This window comes from Ascaphus truei, unplaced genomic scaffold (assembly GCF_040206685.1).
Source record: "Ascaphus truei isolate aAscTru1 unplaced genomic scaffold, aAscTru1.hap1 HAP1_SCAFFOLD_1596, whole genome shotgun sequence".
Lineage (NCBI taxonomy): Eukaryota > Metazoa > Chordata > Amphibia > Anura > Ascaphidae > Ascaphus > Ascaphus truei.
In genome coordinates this window covers 18,282-34,693 of record NW_027454487.1, presented here as the reverse complement: position 1 = coordinate 34,693, position 16,412 = coordinate 18,282, and the positions used below count along the sequence as shown (strand labels likewise).

General features: G+C 43.5%; 1 long non-coding RNA gene across 1 annotated transcript; it reads left to right on the top strand.

Annotated features, from left to right (window-relative positions):
- The first annotated feature begins 1,431 nt into the window (after positions 1–1,431).
- LOC142476429 (uncharacterized) lies at positions 1,432–14,645 on the top strand. Its single transcript, XR_012791670.1, has 7 exons — positions 1,432–1,817; positions 3,262–3,365; positions 4,601–4,711; positions 10,518–10,637; positions 11,658–11,753; positions 13,198–13,301; positions 14,534–14,645. It is a non-coding gene; the product is annotated as an uncharacterized LOC142476429 (long non-coding RNA).
- The last annotated feature ends 1,767 nt before the right edge of the window (positions 14,646–16,412 follow it).

The window sequence follows — 16,412 nt, the reverse complement described above, 5'->3', positions numbered from 1 at the left end:
ACATTCTCCATCTCTGTTGCTAACATGTCTTCGTCTTCTATTGATCTGTCTGTGGGTATACATCAGGGCTCTGTTCTGAGATCTCTCTTTCTCTCTACATACTATCATTTGGTGACCTCATCAACTCTTTGTGACAATCCTATAAATAACAAATACAAATATCAGGTAATGGGAATAAGTGATTTGGACATAAAAGTAACATTTCGGAAGTGTGGACAACTAATACATCTTGTAGATTGCCTTTACAGTGTGATGTCATTGATTCAGTAGATTGTGTGCAGACCAGGACTGCAGTACAGTGTCACTCACATGGATGACTTGCGTGGTAGAAGCTCAAGAACAAGGATGTCAAACTCCAGTCCTCGAGGGCAGCAAACAGGCCAGGTTTTCAGGATATCCCTACTGAAAACCTGGCCTGTTTGGGACCCTCGAGGACTGGAGTTTGACATGCATGCTCTAGAAGGAGCACAGCTGTGGGTGGGAGGTGGATTTGCTTTGCATCAAATGGTTTGGAGCAAGGTTTATTGTATGTATTATCATAATAACAATGCAATGCTTAACTTTTATTTCAGGAGGGATGACTGCAGAACAGAAGTGAATATTGAAGCCATGTGTTCCTTTTCTTGCAAAAGAGAAAATTTGAAGGACAGTTGAAGAGAAGGAAAATTACTACACAGAGACAGATAAGCAATGTGTATATTTCTCATTTACCATTTAGTATTTGTCGTTTTATTGACTCCACACAATCCGGCTGCTACGGGTTTCACATTGAATATTTTCATCTCTACTCTACCCCTTCCTGTGATCTGAACCATGCAAGTTTTCGTTGATTCAATACATCATGAGTAGAGGGTGGCTACAATATGAAGTAAAGACCCAAGGACCACATCTACTACCATTCATAACAAGAACATGTGCAGTAGCGCACAGCTGCAGTTCTATGTGATTGTTATGAAAGGTTGAGGTGGTTCAATTCTATGAATCTGGAGTGGGATGGATCCTGTTTGCATCATATGGTTTCATCTAGGCCAGTAGATTATATAACTCTCAGTACAGGTTACACATGGCATCAGTATTAGTGATTTAAAGAGGAGGAAAGCTTCAATGTGGAGAACAAAGCCAAGTAATGTTGAAGTTACTCCTTTTACCATTTACTTGGTCAGTCTGTACTGTCTACTCCCCACACAGCTGCTAAGGATCTTCCATTTTAAATACTTTCACCTCCTATTCTGCACTGCTTTGCTGCCCATTATTCAGAGATGCGTTCCAGTCATGTTTACCACTCTGAATCTCTCTGCAGTCATTGGTTCAGCACATCATGGGTAGAGCATGGCTACAGATACAGCAAGCTATTATTATTTTACCGGCTGATCATCCATAATATTGCATTAAAACATAGAATATCACTTAATTTCCAAAAGATTCAGTGATGCTGATAATGCAGAATCTCACAACATTTCCCATCATAATGCCATAATGCACCAGTGGGAGAAATAATCCTTGCTATATCTGTACATTGTGTGACGTATTACCTCCATGACCATTGAGAGCAAGTACATCTTCTGTATAGAGCGGCTGTGTTATGATGCAGTTATTGATCATCATTGACATAATCACAAGAATCACAAGAATCTTATGCAAAGGGAAATTGTCCGCAGCGAAGTGAGATTTCAGCCCCCAAACGTCTGTAATATTAATGCAATGTCTTACTTTTGTTGCAGTGAACACTGAAGAGACGGATCTACTACAACACTGTACAGGATGAGCATACGCTACAAGCAGCAAAATGATCTTGCAGTTGACAGTATGTTGTTCTGGTAATGTGCACAATTATTATTTATGGGCTACACACCACAGTGCTGGACATATTCTGTTAACTTCAACTCTACTCCTAACATGGAGATGTCTTCCTGGTGTTACTGATTCAGTACATCATATGCACAGTGTGGTTATGATATGATGGATTGATTTAATGAACCCACCAACCAATGATGACATCTGCATCATCTTCTGTAAAGTGCAGCTACAGCATGATATTATCAGCATTTGGTGCGGTATAATCAGAGGTATCTATGTGCTTTTGTGCCTGTTTTAAGTCCTCCAGCTTAACGCCCCTACACCTCCCACTACACAGGCATACTTACTTATGCATACACTGACATCTGGCATACCTACACACACCCCAGGGCCACTTCCTTCCCCTGATGTCAGGGAGAGGATGGGCATGCAGAGTGCAGTAAGTCTCCACGTTACTCTGGCCAACAGTCTTGGCCTACCTCCAGCATCTGTCACCCACAACATCTGTTCCCTCCTTGTAAAGTGCTGAACTATCTCACCTGGGTCAGTGCTATAGCTGATCACAGTGCCCGATCAGGATGTCACTGTGACAGGCAGCAGTGCAGATTGACCGGTCAATCAATGCAGTGCCGCAACATATGCACTAAATGAGATTTCCGTGCCCCCAGTCAGGTTACTCCCTGGGCAGTGACCCTGCTCACACCCTCCCCTAGTTCCACCTCTGATCACAATTATCTCTCTTGGAGAGTGTAGCAAATTGGAGTTGGGGGAATCTCACCTCTGCCATGCATGGTCACAATCTGGGCACAGGACCCAAATAGTGGGCAATGTGGCACTTCTTACAGTAGAGAATAAGTAACTTTATTCTTTACTTGTGTATTAAGGACCTTATTTGCATTAAATTCAGTCCACATGGGACCAAGACTTTCTGGCTTACTGAACAAAGTGGAATTGTTTCGTAGAGGGTGGAGAATTGTATTTTATCTGAAATTACCCCCTCTGCACAAAATACAAACAATTATACCCATACAAGTACCTTGTGGAAGTTGTTGCCCTCTATCTTCCTGTGGTCTCTCCCTGTTTCTCACCGTGCCTCCTCCCATTTCCTTGCACCTCTGCGTCTCCGCATATATCCCTATACTCAGAGCCGGCTCCGGTCAGTGACATGGGATGCCCAAATATGAGCATACCCATATATGGGCATCCATGCCACTGACCGGAGCCCGCTCTGTTGCGGATATGGAGAGAGACTGGGAGATTTACATCCCCTTATAATTCATATGGTGCATAGTACCGGCACGTATTGTTTTACCGGTACTGTGTACCTTCCTACTTTCACACTGGTACAGTATATGCTGCAGTGGGACTGAGAGGGATATATTGGTAACACATAGTCATTGTTGGGGGAATTCAATCCATTTTGAAAATAGTAATGAAATGTTTTTTACTTTTCTTTTTTTTCAGTAATGAAGAATGAAACATTTCTGTTAAAATTGAATTGGAGGTGAACTGGATTCATCATCAACTCTGCACCAGTGTGAATTGATGTTCTTTAATGTTCTGATAAGGTACATGCAACATCTCTTCCTCAACCCCTGCACCACTCTCTGCCTCTTGCCTCTCTCTCTCCACCTCCCTGCTAAGCGTATTAACCCATCTAATGTAATCCACATTCCATGTCTCACTTTACTCTTCACTTCTCACGTGCCCTCTGGAATGACTGCTCTCTGACTAACAAGGTCTATTTGTACATGACCTCTTCTGCTCTCATCATCCACCACCTCTCATTCCCCTCACCCCTGTCCTACTCGATACCTCAGCTTAATTGAACTCTCTCCTCTGACATCTACCCTTATCTCTAACCTCTCCTCACTTTCTGCTTAAACTAACTATCTTGTTAACTTTTACAATGCTATCATCTCCTCCTCCCTCCTCCTCCTTCCTCCTCCCTCCTCCATTATATATATACCCCTTCTAGGCTCTGACACACTCATCCCTCTAAGGCCATGATTATCATGGGCACATGCTTGGTCGTCCACAGTGCGTGCGAGCGATGCAGAGCCGCCTCGGACCTCAGTGCAGGGATTGCTGCATACCCCCAGCATCTGTCACCCACAAACAATACACACACTAATACTCCCCACAATACACACTATAATACCTCCTCAATACTAATCTCCCCAATAATATTATAGCTCCAAACACAATATACACAACACCCTTACACAAGATACACAATCTAGTACTCTCCTCTGCACCTCTACACACAATATAATACTCCCACACACACAATATACACACTACCCTCCTACCCCCATAAAATACAACCAATAATACACACACACTTTGTGGATGTTGGGACCAGCTCCCGGCATGCACCAGTGAAAGAGAGAGGCCCGCAGAAGCTCGGAAGAACTCCCTCCATCCGTGCCTTCCTCCGTTTCACATCTTCTCCCTGTCTCTCTCCCTCCCTTTCCTTGCATCTCCCTGCGTCTTTACGTATACCCAGTCAGTGACGGCTCTGGTCACGTGATGCCTTAATATGGGCTTATCCATATATGTTCATCCACGTCACTAATGTGATGCCCGCACTGTTGCGGAGCTGGTACTTACGACGGGCACTTATTGTTTTATCAGTACTGCGTACCTGACTCTACCGGCCTACTTTCAACACTAGTACAATATGTGCTTCACTACGAGTGAGTGGGGAATATTGGCATCACACAGTCACTGTTGAATATGCCATTCAATCCATTTTGAAAATAGTAATGCAATGTGGTTTTGTTTTGTTTGCTTTTTGCAGTAATGAAGAATGGAAAAGTTATATTAAAATTAAATTGGAGGGGGACTAGATTCAGCATTTCATCATGAACTCTGCACTTGTGAGAATTTAACTTCTTGAATACCCTGACAGGTACACGCAACATTAAGACTATAATCTGCTGTGCAAGCTTTCGTGCTATACCTCCCCCTCAGGTTTTGATTTATACATTTGCTCCCTCAATTCATGTCCTCTAATATTTGAAAGCTCTCTCCTAGCATTTTCTCTTTACCACAGAACGTCATCCCAATGTAACCTCTCTCTTGTTCTTTCTGCTTGCTGTTTCCTCACTCCTCTGTTAAACTTTTCTAATTTCTCTAACTTCCACACTCCTGCTTTTATCCACATGTTCTCCTCTTTCCTTCCCCTACCTTTGCATGTGTCTACACACTGCACCATTTGTACAGACCTCTATTGCAGCTATTTCTGCACTGCTCAATGAAAAGCACTCTTTAATATCCTATTCTCTGTGCCCCCTCTCTCTGCGCCCCCTCTTTTGGCGCCTCCTCTCTCTGCGCCCCCTCTCTCTGCGCCTATCTGTCTCATTCTCTCTACGTCCCTCTCTCTCTACATAGAGCTATCTCTGTCTCTCTCTACACCTATCTCTGTGTCTCCTTCTATGTTTGCTGATGTGTGGGATATCTCTTATAATCTTGAACCTGCTCATATACACATCGGGCCTCCCTGCCTCTGCCTCCCTGCTAAGAGTGTTAACCTATCTAATGTAATCCACATTCCTTTCCTTACTTTTCTCTTCCCTTCTCCTATGCCATCTGGAATGTCCGTTCTCTGACTAACAAGGCTCTAGTTGTACATGACCTCTTCTGCTCTCATCATTCACAATCAGTCATTCCCCTCACCCCATCTTACCTGTCCCACTGATTTGCCTCTGCTTAATTAAACTCTCCTCTGACATCTACTCTAACCTCTCTGCTCTCTCTCTCTTTCCGCTTAAACTAACAATCTTATTAACTCTTACAATGCTATCCTCCTATCTATATGCCCCCTCTAGGCTCTGACACACTTGTCCCTCTAGCCCACACCCTTGGCTAAATTCCCAAACATGTTCATCACACTTCCACTCGCTGTTCTTAATGCCTATGAAGGAAATCACACAATTGATATTTGATTTTTCTACAGTAAAAATGTCTCCAGTCCTGTATAAAGCTGCTCTCTGGGGCCAAACCACACTACTTTTTTTTCACATTCATCAACACTCAAATTTAATTTACGCTGTCTTTTTTTCCCTGTATTTGACTCCCTCCACTAACCTTCTCCTCACACTTGCCATCCTTCCTTCACTTCTCCTCAAGCATTTGACTACTTCAGAGGCAAGGTGGATGCCACCCACAAGGAGATTCCTTCTGTCCCTTCCCCCTTCTCTCCTTCTACCTAATTCTCCTTCTGCATTTGACTCCTTTTCTTCTCTTACAGAGCTGGAAGCTAATCATCTTCTCTTCTCCCTCTACCACATGCCCTCTAGATCGTATCCCCTCACACCTTACTGCATCTCTTAGTCCCCACTCTCACCCACATCTTCAATTCCTCCCTATTCTCTGGCTCTTTACCCTCTTACTTTAAGCCTGTAGTGGTCACCCTTTTCTCAGAAACAACCTACACCCTATGTGCCTTACTAACTACCGCCCTGTATCCCTCCTGCTGTTTGTCTCCTAATTGCTAGAATGTCAACATTCTTAAATCACATGCCCTCCTGGATCCTTTACAACCTGCCTTTCGTACAGCTCGTTCTACAGACTGTGCTTAAAGCAAATTCCCAAGGTCACTTTTCCCTACTAATCCTACTTGATCTATCTGCTGCGTTTGATGCTCTCAATCACTCTCCTCCTTCATATTCTAAACTCTCTCTTGGTATCCGTAACACAGTTCTATCCTGGTTTTCATCATAACTTTCCTGTCACACATTCTCCATCTCTGTTGCTAACATGTCTTCGTCTTCTATTGATCTGTCTGTGGGTATACATCAGGGCTCTGTTCTGAGATCTCTCTTTCTCTCTACATACTATCATTTGGTGACCTCATCAACTCTTTGTGACAATCCTATAAATAACAAATACAAATATCAGGTCATGGGAATAAGTGATTTGGACATAAAAGTAACATTTCGGAAGTGTGGACAACTAATACATCTTATTTATTTATTTATAAAATATTTTACCAGGAAATAATACATTGAGAGTTACCTCTCGTTTTCAAGTATGTCCTGGGCACAGAGTAAAACAAATAATACATGGTTACAAATACAGTTACATAAATGAACAAGGTATACATTTATATACAAGACATTGCATGCACAGTTAAAGAAAATATATATTATGAGCTTATGAAACAGTTACAGACCAGATTAAAGTGTGAGACAGCCTTAGATTTGAAAGAACTTAAGCTGGTGGTGGATATGAGAGTCTCTGGTAGGTTGTTTTAGTTTTGGGGTGCACGGAAGGAGAAGGAGGAACGTCCGGATACTTTGTTGAGTCTTGGGACCATGAATAGTCTTTTGGAGTCTGATCTCAGGTGATAGGTACTGCATGTGGTAGGGGTGAGGAGCTTGTTCAGGTAGCTGGGTAGCTTGCCCAGAAAGTATTTGAGGGTGAGACAGGAAAGGTGAACTTTGCGCCTAGACTCTAGTGATGACCAATCTAGTTCTTTGAGCATTTCGCAGTGATGTGTGTTGTAGTTGCATTGGAGAACAAAACGACAAATTGAATTGTAGAGGGTGTCAAGTTTGCTAAGGTGGGTTTGAGGAGCCGAGCCATATACTATGTCTCCATAGTCAATAATTGGCATTAGCATCTGCTGTGCAATACGCTTTCTGACCAGGAGACTTAGGGAGGATTTGTTCCTGTAAAGTACCCCTAGTTTGGCATAGGTCTTGGTTGTCAGGGTATCAATGTGCATCCCGAATGTTAAGTGGGAGTCAAACCATAAGCCCAGGTATTTAAAACTAGTGACAGGTGTTAGGGTGGTTTTAGCGTTGGTTCTAATCAGGAGCTCAGTCACTGGAAGCTTTACAAATTTAGTCTTGGTCCCAAATACCATTGTTACAGTCTTGTCAGTGTTTAAAAACAGTTTGTTTTGGGAAATCCAGTTTTCGAGTCTCAAAAAGTCAGACTGAAGTATGTGTTGAAGGTCAGAGAGGCTATGGCTGTGTGCATACAGGATTGTGTCATCTGCATACATGTGTATTGAGGCTTCCTTACAAGCTGTGGGAAGATCATTAATGAACACTGAGAAGAGTAGGGGCCCCAGAACAGAGCCTTGCGGGACACCACAGGTGATATCCAGGGGGTTGGAGTTAGAGCCTGAGATGGACACATGTTGGGATCTTCCTGATAGGTAGGACTGAAACCAGTTTAAAGCATGTTTCCCTATTCCAGAGCTCTGGAGTTTGTTAAGCAGGATAGCATGATCAACTGTGTCAAAAGCCTTTGCAAAATCTAGGAATACTGCACCAGTGAGTTGTCCCCGTTCCATTCCACACTGGATTTCATTGCAAACTTTTAGCAGGGTAGTTACGGTGGAGTGTTTGGGACGAAACCCAGACTGGAATTGGCTAGGGAAATTTGTCTTGGTGTAGAACTCGCTTAATTGGGAGTGGACACATTTTTCCATAACTTTGGATAGAATTGGGAGAAGTGAGATTGGCCTGTAGTTTGAGACAGTGTTTTTGTCCCCTCTTTTGAAGATTGGGACAACTCTGGCAGTTTTCCATGTCTTAGGGATATGGCCTGCAGACAGGATAGAGTTGACTATCGACGCAATTGGTTTGGCAATGGCTGGGGCACCAAGTCGTAGGAACCTAGATTGTAGTAAGTCGGGTCCACATTGGCTGCTTAGTTTTAGTTTGAGGAGCGCTTGTGTAATCTCCTCTTCAGATACTGGGCTAAATTGAAAATTGTGGGCAGTGTTGGGAGGGGGTGGGACTATAGGGGTACTCCCAGGATGAGATTCAGGTTTGGGGTTTGTGCTGCGTTTCGCTAATAGGTTAGTGGCACACCCCACAAAGTAATCATTGAATGCATTTGCAATGTCAGTGGGGTTTGTCAGAGTAATATCCCCCTTAGTGATATTACTTGGTTGTTGATGGTTAGGAGGCTGGAATATATTGTTGATAACCTTCCAGAAATTAGCTGGGTTTGATGTATTCTGGAGGAGATTGTCAGAGTAATATTGTGCTTTTGCATGCCTTGTTTGCCTTGTGCACACGTTCCGCAGGCATCTGTAGTGATTGAGATCCTTGGTAGTGCCAGTTACTTTGTAGCTTTTCCACAAGGCATCCCTGAACTGGTAGAGTGCTATAAGGTCAGGTGTAACCCATGGAAGGTGGGCCCCCCGTACCCTTATTTTGCGTAGTGGAGCATGGGTATCGCAGAGTTTTAAGAACTCGGATTGGAAATAGTCGAGCGCAGAATCAGGGTCGGGAATTAAATCGATTCTGTGCCATGGGCAGTTGGTAAGGTCATCCAGAAACTGTTGTGGGTTAAAGTTTTTAAATGTTCTAGTTAGGAGAACTTTGGGGCTTGAATGGGGCGGTTTAATTTTCCTTACACAGTACACTATTGCATGGTCACTGAAAATGTCAGGAAGGATGCCAGAGGATTGGATTCTGCTGGGGTTTGAGGAGAGAATCCAGTCTAGCAAGGAATGGTTATGCGACTTCAGGTTTATTCGTGTGGGTTGGGAAATGAGTTGCGATAGGTTAAGTGACTTGAGTTGTATCTGGATTTTGTGGTTTTTAGGGTCAAGCCAATTGAAGTTGAAATCCCCAAGAACTAGCAGCTCACTCTTCTCATTCAGAGAGGAAATGGAGGCAAGAAATTGGGTGATATCAGTCAAGGATTGTGGAAGGGCTTTAGGGGGGCGGTAGATGCCAGCAAGCAAGATGGGCTTAGAAAAGGGGAGGCAGATTTTGCCAACTAGAGTTTCAAAAGAGGGTGGACTTGGTGGGCAATGTAGCAGTGTAAATTGTAAGGTGTCTGCAATATAAAATAACACCCCTCCTCCTCTCTTTGACCTATCTCTCCTAAAAATGGAGTATCCCTGAATGGCAATATTTGCATCAGGGGTTTTAGAGGATAGCCATGTTTCTGTAAGAATGATGGCTTTGGGTTTATGCATAAGGCACCATGCCCTTAGTTCGTCTAGTTTGGGCAGCAGGCTCCGGATGTTTATATGGGCGACAGATAGCCCTTTTTGGAATTTAAAGGTGGAATTCTCAGGGGCATGGGACAGAGCTGAAATGGGAGGACCTGGGTTAGTTTCAACATCACCTGCTAGAGAGAGTAATAGTATGAGAAGAAATTTGGGTAGTTGTTTACAAGTTGTAAATTTGTGGTGTTTTCCATTAGAGTGAGCAGTGGTTGGTGTGCTGGTTTTTAGAGTTCTCCACCAACATTCAGTAGATAGTGCAAGGCTTTTGAGTAGTCCAGGGTGTATGGTGATGTTAGGTGCGGGCCAGGATGGAGGAGTTTGTAGTGGGTAGAGGGAGTAACATCTCCATGAGGCCAGGAGAAAGAAAAAAGTTAGAAGACATAGCACATCTTGTAGATTGCCTTTACAGTGTGATGTCATTGATTCAGTAGATTGTGTGCAGACCAGGACTGCAGTACAGTGTCACTCACATGGATGACTTGCGTGGTAGAAGCTCAAGAACAAGGATGTCAAACTCCAGTCCTCGAGGGCAGCAAACAGGCCAGGTTTTCAGGATATCCCTACTGAAAACCTGGCCTGTTTGGGACCCTCGAGGACTGGAGTTTGACATGCATGCTCTAGAAGGAGCACAGCTGTGGGTGGGAGGTGGATTTGCTTTGCATCAAATGGTTTGGAGCAAGGTTTATTGTATGTATTATCATAATAACAATGCAATGCTTAACTTTTATTTCAGGAGGGATGACTGCAGAACAGAAGTGAATATTGAAGCCATGTGTTCCTTTTCTTGCAAAAGAGAAAATTTGAAGGACAGTTGAAGAGAAGGAAAATTACTACACAGAGACAGATAAGCAATGTGTATATTTCTCATTTACCATTTAGTATTTGTCGTTTTATTGACTCCACACAATCCGGCTGCTACGGGTTTCACATTGAATATTTTCATCTCTACTCTACCCCTTCCTGTGATCTGAACCATGCAAGTTTTCGTTGATTCAATACATCATGAGTAGAGGGTGGCTACAATATGAAGTAAAGACCCAAGGACCACATCTACTACCATTCATAACAAGAACATGTGCAGTAGCGCACAGCTGCAGTTCTATGTGATTGTTATGAAAGGTTGAGGTGGTTCAATTCTATGAATCTGGAGTGGGATGGATCCTGTTTGCATCATATGGTTTCATCTAGGCCAGTAGATTATATAACTCTCAGTACAGGTTACACATGGCATCAGTATTAGTGATTTAAAGAGGAGGAAAGCTTCAATGTGGAGAACAAAGCCAAGTAATGTTGAAGTTACTCCTTTTACCATTTACTTGGTCAGTCTGTACTGTCTACTCCCCACACAGCTGCTAAGGATCTTCCATTTTAAATACTTTCACCTCCTATTCTGCACTGCTTTGCTGCCCATTATTCAGAGATGCGTTCCAGTCATGTTTAGCACTCTGAATCTCTCTGCAGTCATTGGTTCAGCACATCATGGGTAGAGCATGGCTACAGATACAGCAAGCTATTATTATTTTACCGGCTGATCACCCATAATATTGCATTAAAACATAGAATATCACTTAATTTCCAAAAGATTCAGTGATGCTGATAATGCAGAATCTCACAACATTTCCCATCATAATGCCATAATGCACAAGTGGGAGAAATAATCCTTGCTATATCTGTACATTGTGTGACGTATTACCTCAATGACCAATGAGAGCAAGTACATCTTCTGTATAGAGCGGCTGTGTTATGATGCAGTTATTGATCATCATTGACATAATCACAAGAATCTTATGCAAAGGGAAATTGTCCGCAGCGAAGTGAGATTTCAGCCCCCAAACGTCTGTAATATTAATGCAATGTCTTACTTTTGTTGCAGTGAACACTGAAGAGAGGGATCTACTACAACACTGTACAGGATGAGCATACGCTACAAGCAGCAAAATGATCTTGCAGTTGACAGTATGTTGTTCTGGTAATGTGCACAATTATTATTTATGGGCTACACACCACAGTGCTGGACATATTCTGTTAACTTCAACTCTACTCCTAACATGGAGATGTCTTCCTGGTGTTACTGATTCAGTACATCATATGCACAGTGTGGTTATGATATGATGGATTGATTTAATGAACCCACCAACCAATGATGACATCTGCATCATCTTCTGTAAAGTGCAGCTACAGCATGATATTATCAGCATTTGGTACGGTATAATCAGAGGTATCTATGTGCTTTTGTGCCTGTTTTAAGTCCTCCAGCTTAACGCCCCTACACCTCCCACTACACAGGCATACTTACTTATGCATACACTGACATCTGGCATACCTACACACACCCCAGGGCCACTTCCTTCCCCTGATGTCAGGGAGAGGATGGGCATGCAGAGTGCAGTAAGTCTCCACGTTACTCTGGCCAACAGTCTTGGCCTACCTCCAGCATCTGTCACCCAGAACATCTGTTCCCTCCTTGTAAAGTGCTGAACTATCTCACCTGGGTCAGTGCTATAGCTGATCACAGTGCCCGATCAGGATGTCACTGTGACAGGCAGCAGTGCAGATTGACCGGTCAATCAATGCAGTGCCGCAACATATGCACTAAATGAGATTTCCGTGCCCCCAGTCAGGTTACTCCCTGGGCAGTGACCCTGCTCACACCCTCCCCTAGTTCCACCTCTGATCACAATTATCTCTCTTGGAGAGTGTAGCAAATTGGAGTTGGGGGAATCTCACCTCTGCCATGCATGGTCACAATCTGGGCACAGGACCCAAATAGTGGGCAATGTGGCACTTCTTACAGTAGAGAATAAGTAACTTTATTCTTTACTTGTGTATAAAGGACCTTATTTGCATTAAATTCAGTCCACATGGGACCAAGACTTTCTGGCTTACTGAACAAAGTGGAATTGTTTCGTAGAGGGTGGAGAATTGTATTTTATCTGAAATTACCCCCTCTGCACAAAATACAAACAATTATACCCATACAAGTACCTTGTGGAAGTTGTTGCCCTCTATCTTCCTGTGGTCTCTCCCTGTTTCTCACCGTGCCTCCTCCCATTTCCTTGCACCTCTGCGTCTCCGCATATATCCCTATACTCAGAGCCGGCTCCGGTCAGTGACATGGGATGCCCAAATATGAGCATACCCATATATGGGCATCCATGCCACTGACCGGAGCCCGCTCTGTTGCGGATATGGAGAGAGACTGGGAGATTTACATCCCCTTATAATTCATATGGTGCATAGTACCGGCACGTATTGTTTTACCGGTACTGTGTACCTTCCTACTTTCACACTGGTACAGTATATGCTGCAGTGGGACTGAGAGGGATATATTGGTAACACATAGTCATTGTTGGGGGAATTCAATCCATTTTGAAAATAGTAATGAAATGTTTTTTACTTTTCTTTTTTTTCAGTAATGAAGAATGAAACATTTCTGTTAAAATTGAATTGGAGGTGAACTGGATTCATCATCAACTCTGCACCAGTGTGAATTGATGTTCTTTAATGTTCTGATAAGGTACATGCAACATCTCTTCCTCAACCCCTGCACCACTCTCTGCCTCTTGCCTCTCTCTCTCCACCTCCCTGCTAAGCGTATTAACCCATCTAATATAATCCACATTCCATGTCTCACTTTACTCTTCACTTCTCACGTGCCCTCTGGAATGACTGCTCTCTGACTAACAAGGTCTATTTGTACATGACCTCTTCTGCTCTCATCCACCACCTCTCATTCCCCTCACCCCTGTCCTACTCGATACCTCAGCTTAATTGAACTCTCTCCTCTGACATCTACCCTTATCTCTAACCTCTCCTCACTTTCTGCTTAAACTAACTATCTTGTTAACTTTTACAATGCTATCATCTCCTCCTCCCTCCTCCTCCTTCCTCCTCCCTCCTCCATTATATATATACCCCTTCTAGGCTCTGACACACTCATCCCTCTAAGGCCATGATTATCATGGGCACATGCTTGGTCGTCCACAGTGCGTGCGAGCGATGCAGAGCCGCCTCGGACCTCAGTGCAGGGATTGCTGCATACCCCCAGCATCTGTCACCCACAAACAATACACACACTAATACTCCCCACAATACACACTATAATACCTCCTCAATACTAATCTCCCCAATAATATTATAGCTCCAAACACAATATACACAACACCCTTACACAAGATACACAATCTAGTACTCTCCTCTGCACCTCTACACACAATATAATACTCCCACACACACAATATACACACTACCCTCCTACCCCCATAAAATACAACCAATAATACACACACACTTTGTGGATGTTGGGACCAGCTCCCGGCATGCACCAGTGAAAGAGAGAGGCCCGCAGAAGCTCGGAAGAACTCCCTCCATCCGTGCCTTCCTCCGTTTCACATCTTCTCCCTGTCTCTCTCCCTCCCTTTCCTTGCATCTCCCTGCGTCTTTACGTATACCCAGTCAGTGACGGCTCTGGTCACGTGATGCCTTAATATGGGCTTATCCATATATGTTCATCCACGTCACTAATGTGATGCCCGCACTGTTGCGGAGCTGGTACTTACGACGGGCACTTATTGTTTTATCAGTACTGCGTACCTGACTCTACCGGCCTACTTTCAACACTAGTACAATATGTGCTTCACTACGAGTGAGTGGGGAATATTGGCATCACACAGTCACTGTTGAGTATGCCATTCAATCCATTTTGAAAATAGTAATGCAATGTGGTTTTGTTTTGTTTGCTTTTTGCAGTAATGAAGAATGGAAAAGTTATATTAAAATTAAATTGGAGGGGGACTAGATTCAGCATTTCATCATGAACTCTGCACTTGTGAGAATTTAACTTCTTGAATACCCTGACAGGTACACGCAACATTAAGACTATAATCTGCTGTGCAAGCTTTCGTGCTATACCTCCCCCTCAGGTTTTGATTTATACATTTGCTCCCTCAATTCATGTCCTCTAATATTTGAAAGCTCTCTCCTAGCATTTTCTCTTTACCACAGAACGTCATCCCAATGTAACCTCTCTCTTGTTCTTTCTGCTTGCTGTTTCCTCACTCCTCTGTTAAACTTTTCTAATTTCTCTAACTTCCACACTCCTGCTTTTATCCACATGTTCTCCTCTTTCCTTCCCCTACCTTTGCATGTGTCTACACACTGCACCATTTGTACAGACCTCTATTGCAGCTATTTCTGCACTGCTCAATGAAAAGCACTCTTTAATATCCTATTCTCTGTGCCCCCTCTCTCTGCGCCCCCTCTTTTGGCGCCTCCTCTCTCTGCGCCCCCTCTCTCTGCGCCTATCTGTCTCATTCTCTCTACGTCCCTCTCTCTCTACATAGAGCTATCTCTGTCTCTCTCTACACCTATCTCTGTGTCTCCTTCTATGTTTGCTGATGTGTGGGATATCTCTTATAATCTTGAACCTGCTCATATACACATCGGGCCTCCCTGCCTCTGCCTCCCTGCTAAGAGTGTTAACCTATCTAATGTAATCCACATTCCTTTCCTTACTTTTCTCTTCCCTTCTCCTATGCCATCTGGAATGTCCGTTCTCTGACTAACAAGGCTCTAGTTGTACATGACCTCTTCTGCTCTCATCATTCACAATCAGTCATTCCCCTCACCCCATCTTACCTGTCCCACTGATTTGCCTCTGCTTAATTAAACTCTCCTCTGACATCTACTCTAACCTCTCTGCTCTCTCTCTCTTTCCGCTTAAACTAACAATCTTATTAACTCTTACAATGCTATCCTCCTATCTATATGCCCCCTCTAGGCTCTGACACACTTGTCCCTCTAGCCCACACCCTTGGCTAAATTCCCAAACATGTTCATCACACTTCCACTCGCTGTTCTTAATGCCTATGAAGGAAATCACACAATTGATATTTGATTTTTCTACAGTAAAAATGTCTCCAGTCCTGTATAAAGCTGCTCTCTGGGGCCAAACCACACTACTTTTTTTTCACATTCATCAACACTCAAATTTAATTTACGCTGTCTTTTTTTCCCTGTATTTGACTCCCTCCACTAACCTTCTCCTCACACTTGCCATCCTTCCTTCACTTCTCCTCAAGCATTTGACTACTTCAGAGGCAAGGTGGATGCCACCCACAAGGAGATTCCTTCTGTCCCTTCCCCCTTCTCTCCTTCTACCTAATTCTCCTTCTGCATTTGACTCCTTTTCTTCTCTTACAGAGCTGGAAGCTAATCATCTTCTCTTCTCCCTCTACCACATGCCCTCTAGATCGTATCCCCTCACACCTTACTGCATCTCTTAGTCCCCACTCTCACCCACATCTTCAATTCCTCCCTATTCTCTGGCTCTTTACCCTCTTACTTTAAGCCTGTAGTGGTCACCCTTTTCTCAGAAACAACCTACACCCTATGTGCCTTACTAACTACCGCCCTGTATCCCTCCTGCTGTTTGTCTCCTAATTGCTAGAATGTCAACATTCTTAAATCACATTCCCTCCTGGATCCTTTACAACCTGCCTTTCGTACAGCTCGTTCTACAGACTGTGCTTAAAGCAAATTCCCAAGGTCACTTTTCCCTACTAATCCTACTTGATCTATCTGCTGCGTTTGATGCTCTCAATCACTCTCCTCCTTCATATTCTAAACT